The sequence below is a fragment of the Triticum aestivum genome, chromosome 4D, assembly GCF_018294505.1.
Source record: "Triticum aestivum cultivar Chinese Spring chromosome 4D, IWGSC CS RefSeq v2.1, whole genome shotgun sequence".
NCBI classification, from domain to species: domain Eukaryota; kingdom Viridiplantae; phylum Streptophyta; class Magnoliopsida; order Poales; family Poaceae; genus Triticum; species Triticum aestivum.
In genome coordinates this window covers 15,760,584-15,781,251 of record NC_057805.1, presented here as the reverse complement: position 1 = coordinate 15,781,251, position 20,668 = coordinate 15,760,584, and positions in this window count along the sequence as shown.

Genomic DNA, 20,668 nt, shown 5'->3' with positions numbered 1-20,668 from the left:
ACGCAACCTTTCCTAGCTAAGATACGTGCAACTTTATTTACCGAACGTCACACCCAAGCAACCATAGACTCCTGAAAGGGGGTTAGTAAACATTTAATCTCCTCAACTAGTTGCCCGTTAGTCGAGAGATCCTTCTGCACATTCATAATCTTACGCGCCGCCACTTGAGAATCCGCCTCGAGGATGGCCTTCCGTATCTGGGGTTCTTGAGCAAGGGATAGGGCCCTTCGGCATGCCATTAGCTCAGCCACCTCTGCGTTGTGAGTTGAAGAAAAAAATGGCATGATCCCGCGATGAACACGCCATGTTTGTCTCTGAGGAAAACTCCTCCCCCTCTCCTACGTTGTTGATTTGCTAGTGCACCATCACCATTCGCTTTACCCACCCTTCCTCTGGTTTCCTCCATGGAGGATCTGGCTGAGGCCATGTTTATTATGACAGGAGGGGGGGGGGGGCAGTTTTATTCCATCCATGATTACAATGTCAGGGCATCTCCAACGCTGACCCCTAAACCGGACACTGCACCCGCCCGTGAATCGGAGAACAAGTCCAGGGACACGGATGCGAGAGCCGGCCATCCAATGCTATCCCCTAAATGTCCGCTAGTACGGTTAATTTGAATTTCAAATCCATCCAAGCACATAGCATGCTGGATCACATCAGCACCGGATCACATTGTCCTGATCACAACTAAAAAGGGGCAAGTATGCATAGTTTTTAAATGCCCGATCACAAGAGAATATTGTTCAACAATCCGTGCAAACAAATAAATTTTCTGCCCTGCTGGACCGGCAATCCGAGCCTCCACACTCAATCTGACGTCGTCGCCTCTGCCTCCTTCTCCGCCGTCTCGCCCGCCTCTGATACGTCTCCAACGTATATTTTTTTTGTTCCATGCTATTATAGTATCAATCGTGGATGTTTTATATGCAATTATGGACGCGGAGTTTCTGCTCCCGAGCTCATCTGCACCCGCGCTCAGAAAAAAAAATCAAAACAAATACTAAAAAAATTCAAAAAATTCCATTTTTTTGGGTGGTAGATAATTTGATGCGTGAGGTCCGCTCTAAATTTCAACTCATTTGAACATGTGAGCAGCTCTCGGCAAAAAAGACAAAATTGGGGTCTGTAAAAATGTTTACTGTTTATGCACTGTTCTGACCCGATTTGTCTTTTTTGCCGAGAGCTACTAAAATGTCCAAATAATTTGAAATTTGGAGCGGACCTCACGTGGTAAATTATCTATCACACAATTTTTTTGGGGAATTTTTTGAATTTTTCTAGTATTTATTTTTATTTTTTTCTGAGCGGGAGCAGATGAGCCTGGGAACCGAATTGGATATCCGATGCAATTATATGCTATTTTATATCATTTTCGGGACTAACCTATTAACCCAGTGCTTAGTGCCAGTTAATTTTTTTTGCCTATTTTTTATTTTCCAGGAAATCAGTACCAAACAGAGTCCAAACGCTACAAATTTTTTTGATGATTTTTTTTCTGGACAAGAGAGACCCTAGAAGCTTCGGGAGGAGACCAGAAGGCAAATGAGGAGATGACAAGGCAACATGGCGCGCCCTGATGCCTTGTGGGCCCTCGTGGCTCCATTTGACCTAATTCCACCTCTATAAATTCTCTAAAATCGGGAGACCAACGGAGAGCCACCCAAAATACTTTTTCCACCGCTGCAAGTTTCTATTCTTCCGCGATCCCATCTGGAGGTATTTTCCGGTACTCTGCCGCAGGGGGAATCGATCACGGAGAGCTTCTACATTTGCCTTGCTTCCTTCCGATGATGCGTGAGTAGTTCACCACAGACCTACGGGTCCATAGCTAGTAGCTAGATGGCTTCTTCTCTCTCGTTGATCTTTAATATAATGTTATCCTCGATGTTTTGGAGTTCTATCTGATGTAATCTTCTTTTGCGGTGTGTTTGTTGGGATCCGATGAATTGTGGGTTTATGATCGACTATTCATGGATATTAATGGAGTATTTTCTGAACTTTATTGTGCATGATTGTTATAACTTTGTATTTCTGTCTGATATATCCGTTTGGTTTGGCCAACTAGAGTGATTTATCTTCAGTGGGAGAGGTGCTTTGTAATGGGTTCAATCTTGTAGTGCTCTATATCCCAGTGACAGGAAGGGGCAAGCAGCGTATTTGTATTGTTCTCATTAAGGGTAAAACGACGAGATTTATTCATATTGATTGAGTTTACTTTGTCTACATCATGTCATCTTGCTTAAGGTGTTACTCTGTTTTATACTTAATACCCTAGATGCATGCTGGATAGAGGTCGATTGGTGGAGTAATAGTAGTAGATGCAGGCATGAGTCGGTCTACTTGTCTCGGACGTGATGCCTATATACATGATCATTGCCTTGAATATTGTCATAACTATGCGTTTTCTATCAATTACCCAACAATAATTTGTTCACCCATCGTATGATATGTGTTCGAAAAAAAGTCTCTAATGAAAACTATGGCCCTGAGTCTACTTTTATCATATATAAAAACATAAAAATACCTTGCTACAATTTTCTTGTTTTGCAATTTACTTTATTACCCACTACTACGAGATTTAATCCTTGCAAGTAATCATCGAGGGGATTGACAACCCCCTTGTTTGCGCTGGGTGCAAGTATTTGCTTTTGTGTGTGCAGGTGCTGTTCGCGAGGCTTTGCGTGATTCTTCTACTGGATTGATAACGTAGATCACAAGTAGCAGAAAGCTTTTCTGGCACCGTTGTCGGGGAGACATCATCAAAACCTATCAAGTACCTTCGCACAAACTATCATCTACTTGCTCTTATTTTTATTTGCATTTGCCTCTCTTTTTCATCTCCCCCACTTCTAATAAAAAAACAAAAAATATTTTTATTTGCTTGTTTGCTTGCTTTGTTTGAAGTTGTCACCATGTCTCAATTTGTTATTGGGAGTGAGGATGGCAAGTCTCCTAAAATAGAAGTTCCCGTAAATTTGGATACTAAATTTTTTGTGACGAGAAGTGGGAACATCATTGGGAAAAGCATTATTCAGGAATTCTTTACTTGTATTGGAAATTTGGTTTGCAATGATATTCCTATTCTTAAAAGAACCAATAGTTACTCCGAAGCTATTTCTGCACTCGTTCTCAAACTTGAAAGAAGATTTATGCACTCACCCTACCTTACGGAGGTTGTTCTACGAGTTACCTGTCATAAACAATCCTAAGGCTAAAACGATAGCTACTCTTAATCTTATGAATGAATTTGATTACATAGTTCGAGAGGCTAGAGAAAATTTTGATTTCTATAATATGAGTTATGAGCATCCTGTGATTGATAAAATTTTATATGATGAAGATCTTATGATGAGATATATATTTCGTGATCACCATACTTTTGATGAAAATGCTAAAAGAGAAATCCCTCCTTTACATATTATCCAACAAGTTTTCAATGGTATTAATCAGCAATATTCTTGGACCGTAAAAGGGAATCAACTAGGATTTGAAGAAAGTTGTCTTGAGAATGCTAAAATTTTAGTAGAAGATGTGTTCCCTATTGCTTTTGAAAAACCTCCTAATAAAAACATACCTCAAGACATGAAAACCAAGGATGACAATACTTGAAACTATGCATTACGCCTAGCTAGAGACGTAAAACAATAGTGCTTGTTGGGAGGTGAGGTAACTCAATAGTTATCTTATTTTTTGTGTTTTTTTTTGTGTTCACACAATTATGCTACTATTATGATTGTGTTTTATGTTTATGTAGTGTTTGTGCCAAGTAAATCCTTTGGGATGATTTGGTAGATAGTTGACTTGATTCTGTGAAAAAACAAAAACTTTTGCGCCCAGTGTTGGGGAACGTAGTAATTTCAAAATTTTCTACGCACACGCAAAATCATGGTGATGCATAGCAACGAGAGGGGAGAGTGTTGTCCACGTACCCTCGTAGACCTAAAGCGGAAGCATAGCACAACGCGGTTGATGTAGTCGTACGTCTTCATGATCCGACCGATCAAGTACCGAACGCACGACACCTCCGAGTTCAGCACACGTTCAGCCCGATGACGTCCCTCGAACTCCGATCCAGCCGAGTGTTGAGGGAGAGTTTCGTCAGCACGACGGCGTGGTGACGATGATGATGTTCTACCGACGCAGGGCTTCGCCTAAGCACCGCTACAGTATTATCGAGGTGGACTATGGTGGAGGGGGGCACCGCACACGGCTAAAAGATCAAACGATCAATTGTTGTGTCTCTGGGGTGCCCCCTTGCCCCGTATATAAAGGAGCAAGGGGAGGAGGCGGCCGGCCAGGGAGAGGCGCGCCAAGGGGGAGTCCTACTCCCACTAGGAGTAGGACGCCTCCTATTCCTAGTAGGAGTAGAAGAGGGGGAAGGAAAGGGAGAGGAGGAGAAGGAAAGAGGGGGCCGACCCCCTTGCCCTAAACCAATTCGGTTTGGGCCTTGGGGGGGGGGTGCCCCACACTCCCCTTGCTGCCCTCTGTTTCCACTAAGGCCCATGTAGGCCCATTAAGCCCCCCCCCCCGGGGGGGGGGGGGGGGTGGTTCCGGTAACCCCTGGTACTCCGGTAAAATCCTGATTTCACTCGGAACACTTCCGATATCCAAATATAGGCTTCCAATATATCAATCTTTATGTCTCGACCATTTCGAGACTCCTCGTCATGTCCGTGATCACATCCGGGACTCCGAACTATCTTCGGTACATCAAAACACATAAACTCATAATATAACCGTCATCAAACTTTAAGCGTGCGGACCCTACGGGTTCGAGAACTATGTAGACATGACCGAGACACGTCTCCGGTCAATAACCAATAGCGGAACCTGGATGCTCATATTGGCTCCCACATATTCTACAAAGATCTTTATCGGTCAGACCGCATAACAACATACGTTGTTCCCTTTGTCATCGGTATGTTACTTGCCCGAGATTCGATCGTCGGTATCTCAATACCTAGTTCAATCTCGTTACCGGCAAGTCTCTTTACTCGTTCCGTAATACATCATCCCGCAACTAACTCATTAGTTGCAATGCTTGCAAGGCTTATAGTGATGTGCATTACCGAGTGGGCCCAGAGATACCTCTCCGACAATCGGAGTGACAAATCCTAATCTCGAAATATGCCAACCCAACAAGTACCTTCGGAGACACCTGTAGAGCACCTTTATAATCACCCAGTTACGTTGTGACGTTTGGTAGCACACAAAGTGTTCCTCCGGTAAACGGGAGTTGCATAATCTCATAGTCATAGGAACATGTATAAGTCATGAAGAAAGCAATAGCAACATACTAAACGATCAAGTGCTAAGCTAACGGAATGGGTCAAGTCAATCACATCATTCTCCTAATGATGTGATCCCGTTAATCAAATGACAACTCATGTCTATGGCTAGGAAACATAACCATCTTTGATCAACGAGCTAGTCAAGTAGAGGCATACTAGTGACACTCTGTTTGTCTATGTATTCACACATGTATTATGTTTCCGGTTAATACAATTCTAGCATGAATAATAAACATTTATCATGAAATAAGGAAATAAATAATAACTTTATTATTGCCTCTAGGGCATATTTCCTTCAGTCTCCCACTTGCACTAGAGTCAATAATCTAGTTCACATCGCCATGTGATTTAACACCAATAGTTCACATCACCATGTGATTAACACCCATAGTTCACATCGTCATGTGACCAACACCCAAAGGGTTTACTAGAGTCAATAATCTAGTTCACATCGCTATGTGATTAACACCCAAAGAGTACTAAGGTGTGATCATGTTTTGCTTGTGAGAGAAGTTTAGTCAACGGGTCTGCCACATTCAGATCCGTATGTATTTTGCAAATTTCTATGTCAACAATGCTCTGCACGGAGCTACTCTAGCTAATTGCTCCCACTTTCAATATGTATCCAGATTGAGACTTAGAGTCATCTGGATCAGTGTCAAAACTTGCATCGACGTAACCCTTTACGACGAACCTTTTGTCACCTCCATAATCGAGAAACATATCCTTATTCCACTAAGGATAATTTTGACCGCTGTCCAGTGATCTACTCCTAGATCACTATTGTACTCCCTTGCCAAAATCAGTGTAGGGTATACAATAGATCTGGTACACAGCATGGCATACTTTATAGAACCTATGGCTGAGGCATAGGGAATGACTTTCATTCTCTTTCTATCTTCTGCCGTGGTCGGGCTTTGAGTCTTACTCAATTTCACACCTTGTAACACAGGCAAGAACTCTTTCTTTGACTGTTCCATTTTGAACTACTTCAAAATCTTGTCAAGGTATGTACTCATTGAAAAAACTTATCAAGCGTCTTGATCTATCTCTATAGATCTTGATGCTCAATATGTAAGCAGCTTCACCGAGGTCTTTCTTTGAAAAACTCCTTTCAAACACTCCTTTATGCTTTGCAGAATAATTCTACATTATTTCCGATCAACAATATGTCATTCACATATACTTATCAGAAATGTTGTAGTGCTCCCACTCACTTTCTTGTAAATACAGGCTTCACCGCAAGTCTGTATAAAACTATATGCTTTGATCAACTTATCAAAGCGTATATTCCAACTCCGAGATGCTTGCACCAGTCCATAGATGGATCGCTGGAGCTTGCATATTTTGTTAGCACCTTTAGGATTGACAAAACCTTCTGGTTGCATCATATACAACTCTTCTTTAATAAATCCATTAAGGAATGCAGTTTTGTTTATCCATTTGCCAGATTTCATAAAATGCGGCAATTGCTAACATGATTCGGACAGACTTAAGCATAGATACGAGTGAGAAACTCTCATCGTAGTCAACACCTTGAACTTGTCGAAAACCTTTTGCGACAATTCTAGCTTTGTAGATAGTAACACTACTATCAGCGTCCGTCTTCCTCTTGAAGATCCATTTAATCTCAATGGCTCACCGATCATTGGGCAAGTCAATCAAAGTCCATACTTTGTTCTCATACATGGATCTCATCTCAGATTTCATGGCCTCAAACCATTTCGCGGAATCTGGGCTCATCATCGCTTCCTCATAGTTCGTAGGTTCGTCATGGTCAAGTAACATGACCTCCAGAATAGGATTACCGTACCACTCTGGTGTGGATCTCACTCTGGTTGACCTACGAGGTTCGATAGTAACTTGATCTGAAGTTACATGATCATCATCATTAGCTCCCTCACTAATTGGTGTAGGAGTCACAGGAACTGGTTTCTGTGATGAACTACTTTCCAATAAGGGAGCAGGTACAGTTACCTCATCAAGTTGTACTTTCCTCCCACTCACTTCTTTCGAGAGAAACTCCTTCTCTTAGAAAGGATCCAAATTTAGCAACGAATATCTTGCCTTCGGATCTGTGATAGAAGGTGTACCCAACTGTCTCCTTTGAGTATCCTATGAAGACACATTTCTCCAATTTGGGTTTGAGCTTATCAGGATGAAACTTTTTCTTATAAGCATTGCAATCCCAAACTTTAAGAAACGACAACTTTGGTTTCTTGCCAAACCATAGTTCATATGGTGTCGTTTCAACGGATTTAGATGGTGCCCTATTTAACGTGAATGCAGCTGTCTCTAATGCATCACCCCAAAACGATAGTGGTAAATCGGTAAGAGACATCATAGATTGCACTATATCCAATAAAGTACGGTTATGATGTTCGGACACACCATTATGCTGTGGTGTTCCAGGTGGCATGAATTTGTGAAACTATTCCACATTGTTTAATTGAAGACCAAACTCGTAACTCAAATATTCGTCTCCGCGATCAGATCGTAGAAATCTTATTTTCTTGTCACGATGATTTTCCACTTCACTCTGAAATTCTTTGAACTTTTCAAATGTTTCAGACTTATGTTTCATCAAGTAGATATACCCATATCTGCTCAAATCATCTGTGAAGGTCAGAAAATAACGATACCCGCCGCGAGCCTCAACACTCATCGGACCACATACATCAGTATGTATGATTTCCAACAAATCTGTTGCTTGCTTCATTGTTCCGGAGAACGGCGTTTTAGTCATCTTGCCCAAGAGGCATGGTTCGCAAGCATCAAGTGATTCCAAAATCCCATCAGCATGGAGTTTCTTCATGCGTTTTACACCAATATGACCTAAACGGCAGTGCCACAAATAAGTTGCACTATCATTATTAACTTTGCATCTTTTTGGCTTCAATATTATGAATATGTGTATCACTACGATCGAGATCCAACAAACCCTTTTCGTTGGTGTGTATGACCATAGAAGGTTTTATTCATGTAAACAGAACAACAATTGTTCTCTAACTTAAATGAATAACCGTATTGCAATAAACATGATCAAATCATATTCATGCTCAACGCAAACACCAAATAACACTTATTTAGGTTCAACACTAATCCCGAAAGTATAGGGAGTCTGCGATGATGATCATATCAATCTTGGAACCACTTCCAACACACATCGTCACTTCACCCTTAACTAGTCTCTGTTTATTCTGCAACTCCCGTTTCGAGTTACTAATCATAGCAACTGAACTAGTATCAAATACTTAGGGGTTGCTATAAACACTAGTAAAGTACACATCAATAACATGTATATCAAATATACCTTTGTTCACTTTGCCATCCTTCTTATCCGCCAAATACTTGGGGCAGTTCCGCTTCCAGTGACCAGTTCCTTTGCAGTAGAAGCACTCAGTCTCAGGCTTAGGTCCAGACTTGGGCTTCTTCACTTGAGCAGCAACTCGCTTGCCGTTCTTCTTGAAGTTCCCCTTCTTCCCTTTGCCCTTTTCTTGAAACTAGTGGTCTTGTCAACCATCAACACTTGATGTTTTTCTTGATTTCTACCTTCGTCGATTTCAGCATCACGAAGAGCTTGGGAATCGTTTCCGTTATCCCTTGCATATTATAGTTCATCACGAAGTTCTAGTAACTTGGTGATAGTGACTAGAGAACTCTGTCAATCACTATCTTATCTGGAAGATTAACTCCCACTTGATTCAAGTGATTGTAGTGCTCAGACATTCTGAGCACATGCTCACTAGCTGAGCAATTCTCCTCCATCTTGTAGGCAAAATATTGTCAGAGGTCAAATACCTCTCGACACGGGCATGAGTATGAAATACCAATTTCAACTCTTGGAACATCTTATATGTTCCGTGGCGTTTCAAAACATTTTTGAAGTCCCGGTTCTAAGCCGTAAAGCATGGTGCACTAAACTATCAAGTAGTCATCATACCGAGCTTTTGTCAAACATTCATAACGTCTACATCTGCTCCCGCAATAGGTCTGTCACCTAGCGGTGCATCAAGGACATAATTCTTCTGTGCAGCAATGAGGATAATCCTCAGATCACGGATCCAATCCGCATCATTGCTACTAACATCTTTCAACTCAGTTTTCTCTAGGAACATATCAAAATAAAACAGGGGAGCTAAACGCGAGCTATTGATCTACAACATAGATATGCTAATACTACCAGGACTAAGTTCATGATAAATTAAAGTTCAATTAATCATATTACTTAAGAACTACCACTTAGATAGACATCCCTCTAATCCTCTAAGTGATCACGTGATCCATATCAACTAAACCATAACCGATCATCACGTGAGATGGAGTAGTTTCAATGGTGAACATCACTATGTTGATCATATCTACTATATGATTCACGCTCGACCTTTCGGTCTCAGTGTTCCGAGGCCATATCTGTTATATGCTAGGCTCGTCAAGTTTAACCTGAGTATTCCGCGTGTGCAACTGTTTTGCACCCGTTGTATTTGAACGTAGAGCCTATCACACCCGATCATCACGTGGTGTCTCAGCACGAAGAACTTTCGCAACGGTGCATACTCAGGGAGAACACTTATACTTGATAATTTAGTGAGAGATCATCTTATAATGCTACCGTCAATCAAAGCAAGATAAGATGCATAAAAGATAAACATCACATGCAATCAATATAAGTGATATGATATGGCCATCATCATCTTGTGCTTGTGATCTCCATCTCCGAAGCACCGTCATGATCACCATCGTCACCGGCGCGACACCTTGATCTCCATCGTAGCATCGTTGTCGTCTCGCCAATCTTATGCTTCTACGACTATCGCTACCGCTTAGTGATAAAGTAAAGCATTACAGGGCGATTGCATTGCATACAATAAAGCGACAACCATATGGCTCCTGCCAGTTGCCGATAACTCGGTTACAAAACATGATCATCTCATACAATAAAATTTAGCATCATGTCTTGACCATATCACATCACAACATGCCCTGCAAAAACAAGTTAGACGTCCTCTACTTTGTTGTTGCAAATTTTACGTGGCTGCTACGGGCTTAGCAAGAACCGTTCTTACCTACGCATCAAAACCACAACGATAGTTTGTCAAGTTGGTGCTGTTTTAACCTTCGCAAGGACCGGGCGTAGCCACACTCGGTTCAACTAAAGTTGGAGAAACTGACACCCGCCAGCCACCTGTGTGCAAAGCACGTCGGTAGAACCAGTCTCGCGTAAGCGTACGCGTAATGTCGGTCCGGGCCGCTTCATCTAACAATACCGCCGAACTAAAGTATGACATGCTGGTAAGCAGTATGACTTATATCACCCACAACTCACTTGTGTTCTACTCGTGCATATGACATCTACGCATAAAACCAGGCTCGGATGCCACTGTTGGGGAACGTAGTAATTTCAAAAAAATTCTACGCACACGCAAGATCATGGTGATGCATAGCAACGAGAGGGGAGAGTGTTGTCCACGTACCCTCGTAGACCGAGAGTGGAAGTGTTAGCACAACGCGGTTGATGTAGTCGTACGTCTTCACGATCCGACCGATCAAGTACCGAACGCACGACACCTCCGAGTTCAGCACACGTTCAGCCCGATGACGTCCCTCGAACTCCGATCCAGCCGAGTGTTGAGGGAGAGTTTCGTCAGCACGACGGCGTGGTGACGATGATGATGTTCTACCGACGCAGGGCTTCGCCTAAGCACCGCTACAGTATTATCGAGGTGGACTATGGTGGAGGGGGGCACCGCACACGGCTAAAAGATCAAACGATCAATTGTTGTGTCTCTCGGGTGCCCCCTGCCCCCGTATATAAAGGAGCAAGGGGAGGAGGCGGCCGGCCAGGGAGAGGCGCGCCAAGGGGGAATCCTACTCCCACTAGGAGTAGGACTCCTCCTATTCCTAGTAGGAGTAGGAGAGGGGGAAGGAAAGGGAGAGGAGGAGAAGGAAAGAGGGGGCCGGCCCCCCTTGCCCTAAACCAATTCGGTTTGGGCCTTGGGGGGGCACGCCCCACACACCCCTTGCTGCCCTCTATTTCCACTAGGGCCCATGTAGGCCCATTAAGCCCCGGGGGGGGGGGGGTTCCGGTAACCCCCGGTACTCCGGTAAAATCCCGATTTCACCCGGAACACTTCCGATATCCAAATATAGGCTTCCAATATATCAATCTTTATGTCTCGACCATTTCGAGACTCCTCGTCATGTCCGTGATCACATCCGGGACTCCGAACTATCTTCGGTACATCAAAACACATAAACTCATAATATAACCGTCATCAAACTTTAAGCGTGCGGACCCTACGGGTTCGAGAACTATGTAGACATGAACGAGACACGTCTCCGGTCAATAACCAATAGCGGAACCTGGATGCTCATATTGGCTCCCACATATTCTACGAAGATCTTTATCGGTCAGACCGCATAACAACATACGTTGTTCCCTTTGTCATCGGTATGTTACTTGCCCGAGATTCGATCGTCGGTATCTCAATACCTAGTTCAATCTCGTTACCGGCAAGTCTCTTTACTCGTTCTGTAATACATCATCCCGCAACTAACTCATTAGTTGCAATGCTTGCAAGGCTTATAGTGATGTGCATTACCGAGTGGGCCCAGAGATACCTCTCCGACAATCGGAGTGACAAATCCTAATCTCGAAATACGCCAACCCAACAAGTACCTTCGGAGACACCTGTAGAGCACCTTTATAATCACCCAGTTACGTTGTGACGTTTGGTAGCACACAAAGTGTTCCTCCGGTAAACGGGAGTTGCATAATCTCATAGTCATAGGAACATGTATAAGTCATGAAGAAAGCAATAGCAACATACTAAACGATCAAGTGCTAAGCTAACGGAATGGGTCAAGTCAATCACATCATTCTCCTAATGATGTGATCCCGTTAATCAAATGACAACTCATGTCTATGGCTAGGAAACATAACCATCTTTGATCAACGAGCTAGTCAAGTAGAGGCATACTAGTGACACTCTGTTTGTCTATGTATTCACACATGTATTATGTTTCCGGTTAATACAATTCTAGCATGAATAATAAACATTTATCATGATATAAGGAAATAAATAATAACTTTATTATTGCCTCTAGGGCATATTTCCTTCACCAAGTACAGGAATTCTTTAAATTCATTGGAACGTGATAAAATTTTGAAGTTTTTAGACACGATTGATACACAAATTGCCCACGTTGTCCTAATTTTCAGTATTTTTGGAGTTACAGAAGTACCGCGTTTTGTTCAGATCATTACAAGCTGTTCTGTTTTTGATAGATTCTGTTTTCGTTGCATAGTTTGCTTGTTTTAATAATGCTACAGGTGGTGGGGGGTATAAGTCATAGAGCAGTTAGAATACAATAGTTATTATGCAATGATAAAATATAAATGGGTTGATAACAATACCTAAAGTTTATGATTTGCTTGTTATACTAACGGGTCTCACGAGGTTTCTGTTGAGTTTTGTGTGCTGAACTTTTCAAGTTTTGGGTGAGATCACGATGGATGAAGGAATAAGGAGCGACAAAACCCTAAGCTTGGGGATGCCCAAGGCACCCAAGGTAATATTCAAGGACCACGCAACATCTAATCTTGGGGATGCCCCGGATGGCATCCCCTCTTTCGTCTACAATCCATCGATATATTACCTGGAGCTATATTTTTATTCATCACATGATATGAGTTTTGCTTGGAGCATCGTGTATTATTGTAGTCTTTGCTTTGTTTGGTTTCTTAGTTTGCCACAATCATTGCTTGTTGCACACATATTTTAAGAGGGACACACATTTATTCACGATTTGTTAGAATACTATATGCGCTTCACTTATATTTTTTGAGCTAGATAGTTGATCTAGTGCTTCACTTATATCTTTTAGAGCACGACGATGGTTATATTTTAAAGAAATAGTTGCATTCTCATGCTTCGCTTATATCTTTTTGAGAGTCTAATGAATTAGTAATGGCAACATGTACGGGTTATAAAATTGGTTCTGATACGATAGGTATTCAAGAGAGATATAATAAAAACTTTCATGTAGATCACTCAATATGATAAGTTTGATTCCTTGCAATAGTTTTGTGATATAGAGATGGTAATATGTGGGAGGTACTAGTGAATAATTGTGGTTTAGTAAGAATATTGATGTTGAGGTTTGTGATTCCCGAAGCATGCACGTAGTCTCTCGTTATGCTAAGAAGTTGGAGCATGATTTATTATTGAGTGTCTTCCATTGCGTGGAGGTCAGAGGCGCGCGATGGTTAACTCCTACCAACCTCCCTCTAGGGGCATACCTAGTAGTACTTTGTTCGAGGGCTAATAGTCCTTCGCAATAAGTATGTGAGTTCTTTATGACTAATGTGAGTCCATGGAATATACGCACTCTCACCTTTCCGCAATTTGCTAGCCTCTTCGGCACCGTGCATTGCCCTTTCTCACCTCGAGAGTTGGTGCAAACTTCACCAGTGCATCCATACCCTGTAATATGATACCCTCTATCACACATAAGTGTCCTTATATCTTCATCAAAACAACCACCATACCTATCATGGCATTTGCATAGCCATTCCCCTCCCGTACGTTGTTGCTTTGCTAGTGCACCATCAGCATTCGCCTTAGCCCATCCTTCCTCTGGTTTCTCCATGGATGATCTGAATGAGGCCATGTTTACAACGACACTCATTGGGGGGGGGGGGGGTAAAACAATTTTATCCCATTCATGATTATAGTGTTAGGGCATCTCCAATGCTGACTCCTAAACTGGACACCGCATCCTTCCATGAATTGGGGGACCAGTCTAGGGACACGGATGCGAGAGCCGGCCATCCAATGCTATCCGCTAAATGTCCGCTAGTATGTCTAATTTGAAATTCAAATCCATCCGATCACATAGCATGTTGGATCACATCAGCACCGGATAACATCCTCCCGATCACAACTAAAAAGGGGCAAGTATGCATGTTTTTAAATGCCCGATCGCAAGAGAATATCGTCCGACAATCCATACAATTTTTTGTCCTGTCAGAACGGCAATTCGAGCCTCCACACTCAATCTACCGTCGTTGCCTCTGCCTCCTTCTCCGCCGTCTTGTCCTCCTCCTTCTCTGCAATCACTTTCTCCGCCTCAAGCTCTTCCTTCTGCCACTTCAACATATCAAAACAGACGGCATGCACGATCACCCTTGTGTCTTCATGCAAATCCTCAATCTTCAAGGTCAACATCTCCGTGTCTTTTGAAGCGGCTATGATCTCAATCTTCATCTCTATGAGTTTGAGCTTATTCTTGGTCGCCACCATCAACATATTAAACATCCTACGCCTTTTTCCTCCTTGGCATCGAAACACTTAAAGTATGCTTCCTCCTTCTTGGACAAGATGCCCTCAAACCTCTTTGCCATCTTGGCCGCCGCCCATGCTTGCTTCACCCTCTCCTCCTCCCACTTCTTTCTTCGGAACCCTCGTATAAACTTGTTAGGCGGTTCTTTTGTTGGGTCGGTTGGATCACCGACATCTTCCTCGGTACCATGGGCGATGGTCTTGGCAATGTATTGATTCCACTTGGGATATCCATTTAGCTTCAACCAACAATGCATGACGATAAAGTTCTTCTTCTCCAACTTCAATAACACCTACTACACGCACGGTAAGGCTACAAAAAAAGTTGTCAACAATGCATATCTGGCCAAATGATCCAAAACAATGCATGTCCGGCCAAATGATCTACAAAACAATGCATATTCGGCCAATGATCTGAACAATGCATATCTGGCCAAGTGATCTACAAAACAATGCATATCAAGCCAAATGATGTACAAAACAATGCATATCCGCCCAAATGATGAACTTACTTGCTCGATGACTTGCGCACCACTTGGATACCGTGCGATGAGTTGCCTCAAGTGGCCACAATACTTTGACACAGCCTCTTGGATGATGTACCATCGATTGTTGAGACACTTTGTGCCACGGTTGCAGATGAGCGAGCCGGGGTAGGGCTCGAAATGCTTGTGTTCATGAAACCAAGAGTGAATGTTGGCCCAAAATGTTGTGCCCTTTTGCTCCATGTCATGGATCGGATCAATGCTAGTGGTCAACCATACATCGTACAACAACTCGTCCTCCCGCATGTGGAAGCTTTCTTATCTACCCCTCTTGTTTGGATCGGCAACAAATTCATCCAGATCATCGTCGCCGTCGTCGTCCTCCTGCTCCTGCTATCCCATGGCCCAATCCAGCTGTCGTATGTCCGTGCCCGGCTAGTTGTACGCGCTGGACTGGGTGTAGCCCGACTGCGTGCCTGGCTAGGTGTACGTGCCAGACTGGGTGTAGCCCTGATGTGTGCCCGGCTAGATGTATGAGCCGGCCTGGGTGGGCTCCGAGTCATCCACCTGCCAGTCCTCATAAAAATCTCCTTGTCCGCCTCTATCGTGGATGATCTCAAACATTTCCCTGGCCGTCCACTTTGGTTCCGGGTTGCAACAAAATTACGGTTGGAACCACTCCACAGACCATTGGGGTCGCCGTTGTATGGCTTGCGGGGTCCGGACAACTGCATCCAGACGGATATAGATTGTTTGGGGGTTGGCATTGGAGATGCCCTTACATGGTGGAACTGCATGTAACCAAACAACCGAGCTGCCTCACTCAGGTGCATGCACCGTGTACGAGATGCGATGGTGTCCGTGTAGGATCGGGCAGGCCGCGACACCGTCCACTGCGCCAGGGATGCGAACGAGTCAAGTTTGAGTGAGTTGGACTAGGCTAAGCTTAATTTATACTAAAAATTGAGCAATCTCAAATCGAGTGAAGCTCAAGATAGAGCTGTATAAAATGGCCCATTCTCATCGATCTCGAGTCGATCTAGAGCTATTTTCAACCTAAATAAGATGGGTTTCTTAATAATTTAAGGCATTTTTTGAAGCAAGATAGGCCAAAGCACAATATTAGAAACCACTATATTCTTTTACTTATTTTCTCTCAACTGAAATCTAGTACTTAATATACAGAGATCTTGAATGAACTAGAAAGATAAAAAAAGAATGTGTGTCCGCTGTCAAACTTTAACCGTGAATAACAGGAAATTTAACACATGACTGACCACGTACCATATTAAGGCTATACTTTTTCTATGCTTAATTAAGCTTTCATGTTTGCGAGTAGGTAAAATGGAGAAAAATCTTATGCAGTATATATGGCAATAAATATTTTATTTTGTTTTAATATATCAAGATTATTTAATATAATTATATGATATCAAACTATTGAGCTATAATCGAGTGAGCCAATGTCGGATCAAAATCGGCTCGTTTCTCGATCGAGCTATATAAAGTGTTCATAGTTAGCTCATGGGAAAGTAGTGGCTGCACCCACACAATGAACAGTAAAATCGCAAAAATAGAATTTTTTTGAAACTTTGTGGCATTGATTATGTGCAATTTTTTACAAGCTTGCAAAGTTTGGTCGCCAAATAACATCGAATGATCTCCATATGAAATGAAATACAAATTCTTGCTCTGCACCTACGTTTCAGATTTTATGTTTGAGCACAAAATTTGTTTTTTGTATAGACCTCCTCGGGTGTCATATGACCAATTTTTTTTGCAAGCACCTAAAACTTTGGGTGTAGAACAACCACACTCTTAGCTCATTTCTTTTCAAAGTCGATCTCGAATCAAGTTAAAATATGAGTCGATCTCGAACGTCTCACAAATCTTGAGCTTTTCTTGCAGCCTAAACTGCGCCCCGGTAGCCGACTTGCTTTGGCCTTTGGGTTCACCGGTCTGATGATAACACTACTGTCTTATTTTTGTTTTAAATACTACAAGTACTCTCCCGCAAAAATAAATAAATACTACTAGTACTGTCATTGCGGCTGGTTTATGCGGAGAAAATCAGGGCCCCAATCAACACAATACTACTAGTGCTTCACAAACATTGTGACATTATCGAAACGTGATATGACCAAAGCTAGCTGTGGACCACTAATCAACTAGTGATGATCCAGATCTCAAAAAAAAAAACTAGTGGTGATCCTTGACCAGACTCAACCCATGACACGTCTCTTATGTCTGTGCATTGTAATGATGTAGAGGCCGGGTGTGATCTTTTTTTCTGAAGAAAATGACACATCTCTGACTTAAGAGATTCGGGATAAATTAATACAATTAGGAATACGGTTCTAGTGGTACTTATGACTAAGATCTTCCTTTTATAGCATAAAATTTTATTTTATTTACTCAAAATATATGATCAAAATACGAAGGAGACTAATACAGAACACCTACAGTATTTCTTAGTCCATTTATAAATTATTATTTATCAGTAGATATTTATAATCCGACGAAGATCTTCTTAACCCTTTGTAATTGCATGAATCTCGATGGCAAAAATCGGATGCCTCTTAGGGTTTCGGTCGAAAATTCAAACCCGTTTATATATTAAAAATAGTTTAGCTACCTATTCTTTGTCTCCATAGTACTCAAAGAGACTAGAACTTGCCAGACTCTTTACCCCGGATTAACTATGTCCTTTGTCAAGATCTAAGCAGCACTATGCATACACCAACGCACCTTATATGATTAATAATATTTTTTATGTCAAGCTGGACGCATAGAATCACAATGTGGGAGTACTATGTTTTGCAGGTTGATGCACACGTCACTTTAGCGTCGCTTGATGTGGACAGTAACAGCCATCACTACTACTAGTTAGCTAGCTGGCTGGTCCAGTTGTAATTTTACACGGTAGTTTTTATCTCTATCATTAAAGGAGAGTTTGTTTCAGCGCCTCCATCTCTCACCCGATCTTTTCCTCCCACGTTGGTTTCCTTTTGGGATTTTTGGTAACCTCAACCGATGACGCACAAAATAAAAACCAACATTAATATATAACTTGGAATAATCTAAAGGTGATGCTGATCAGATGGATGGTAGTTTGAGAAAACCATGTTTCGTCAAGTTTGAGCAACTCGTGTAGAAAGTTCGCACCCTGGCCGGGCCAATGCCTCGCATAGGTTTCAGACCAGAAGGAGAAATCCGACAACCCATGCTAGCTAGTGTGTATGGAATAGGGTTTTGGATTTCAGTTCGGAAATATTTCAATCATGTATAGCTGAAATCGTTGAAATTCAGTGATTTTGATTTTCATTTCGGTCAAAAGACCAAAGTTTCCACTTGAATTTGACTGAGATCCAACAAAATAATTTAATTTGTGTGTACTACCGAAAGTGTTGAAATATTTTGACCGAAAGGGAATTATTTCAGTATGTATGATGGAATTTTGATGAAATTAGACAGAAAGCAAAAACCATGTGGTTTGTGTTCGGGATTCATGCCCTCTCTGTTTTTGGCGATACACTGTAAAACATATTACAGTGTAGTCCAAGTTTAAAAGTGTTTTTTTGCTTGATACATACTATATGGTAAAAATTGCAGTGTACTCAGAGATAGGAAGATATCCAATTAATGAGTTACAAGTAAATCCAATGGTGAACTCTTTTTTTGTTGATAGGCGGTGAAACATTACGGTACTAGTCGTGTATGGCTTAACTACATACACAACATATGTTTGGTTGAGCCTAATAGCTAGTATTTGGCTAGCCAAAACTTTGACTAAGGTTTTGTTTGCCAATGAATTGACCAATGTTGGCAGGGAAAAAAGGCCTAGAGAGGGAATTTATTTTGTTATGTTGTGTCCCACTACTTGTATGTTTATTTTCAATGGACTTGCATACAATTCCCGAAGGAATTTTTTAGATCGAGTCAAATGAAAATATATTTTTTGTATTTATGACCACTACACAAACATCTAATCCTTGAAAATAAATTCTTGTATTATTTAGACAGTGTGAACCAAATAAATTAGAGACCGATTCTTCATCATCACAAAGTATTCATGTAAAATACAGATGAACCAAATCCTTGAAAAATAATTTCTTGTATTATTCTCAATACACTAGAAAGTATTTCATTATGTACCGAATTTCTTGTATTATTCTCAATACACTTGAATTTGACCGAGATCCAACCAAATAAATTAATTTGTGTGTACTACTGAAATTGTTGAAATATTTTGACCGAAAGGGAATTATTTCAGTATGTACCGAAATTGATGGAATTTTGATGAAATTAGACAGAAAGCGACAACCATGTGGTTTGTGTTCGAGATTCATGCCCTCTCTGTTTTTTGTGATACATGGTGAAACATTACAGTGTAGTTCGAGTTTAAAAGTGTTTTTTGCTTGATACATATATGGTAAAAATTGCAGTGTACTCAGGGATAGGAAGATATCAAATGAGTTACAAGTAAATCCAATGATGAACTCTTTTTTTGTCGACAGGCGGTGAAACATTATGCATGATACTAGCCTTCTATGGCTTAACTACACAACACATGTTTGGTTTGAGCCAAAGTTCACCTAGTAACTAGTATTTGGCTAGCCAAAACTTAGACTAAGGTTTTGTTTGCCAGAATTGAGCAATGTTGGCAGAAAAAAAGGACTAGAGAGGGAAAATAGGCATGAGCGTGCCAATTTTTTTGGCAACCATCCGAACAAGAACCATTTTTTTGCTATGACAATTTTGTTGGGAGGGTGGATTTTGAACACAAACAAAATATAGCCACATAAATGGCCTTGGCCACGCTTATGTTGTGTCCCACTAATCGTATATTTATTTTCAATGGACTTGCGTACAATTCCTGAAGGAAAATTTTAGATCGAGTCGAATGGAAATATTTTCTTTGTATTTATGACCACTACACAAACATCTAATACTTGAAAGTAAGTTCTTTTATGGTTCATACAGTGTGGAACCAAAAACAATTTAGAAACAGATTCTTCGTTATCACAATACACTAGGAACCAAATCCTTGAAAAATAACTTCTTGTATTATTTTCATTACACTAGGACGTATTCATATATAAAATAATGCACTTGGCTAGCTAGACCTATAGAGAGCACTTAAAATAATCTAGCTACAGATTCTTCGCCATCACAAGATATTCAAATAGACTAGAACTAGAACTTGCCAGCAGCCTCTTCAAGCCCGGAGTAAACTATCCTTTGTCAAGATCTAAGCAACACAACTATGCACACGTCAACATAGCCAGATAAGATTTTCTTTGATACTACATGTCTAGCTGGACCCCTGGAATCACAGTATGGGAAATATATTGCTATTTTATGCAGGTTGATGCATGTGCAACGACGTCACTCTAGCTTCAGCTGACGTGGGCACGAAGAACCGGCCAATACCCAACTGTAATTTTACACGGTAGATTTTGGACATAGTAACTCCCGATAGCGATGAAGGTGATGCCGATCGATGAACGGTGGTTTGAGAAATCACGTCTCGTCAAGTCTGAGA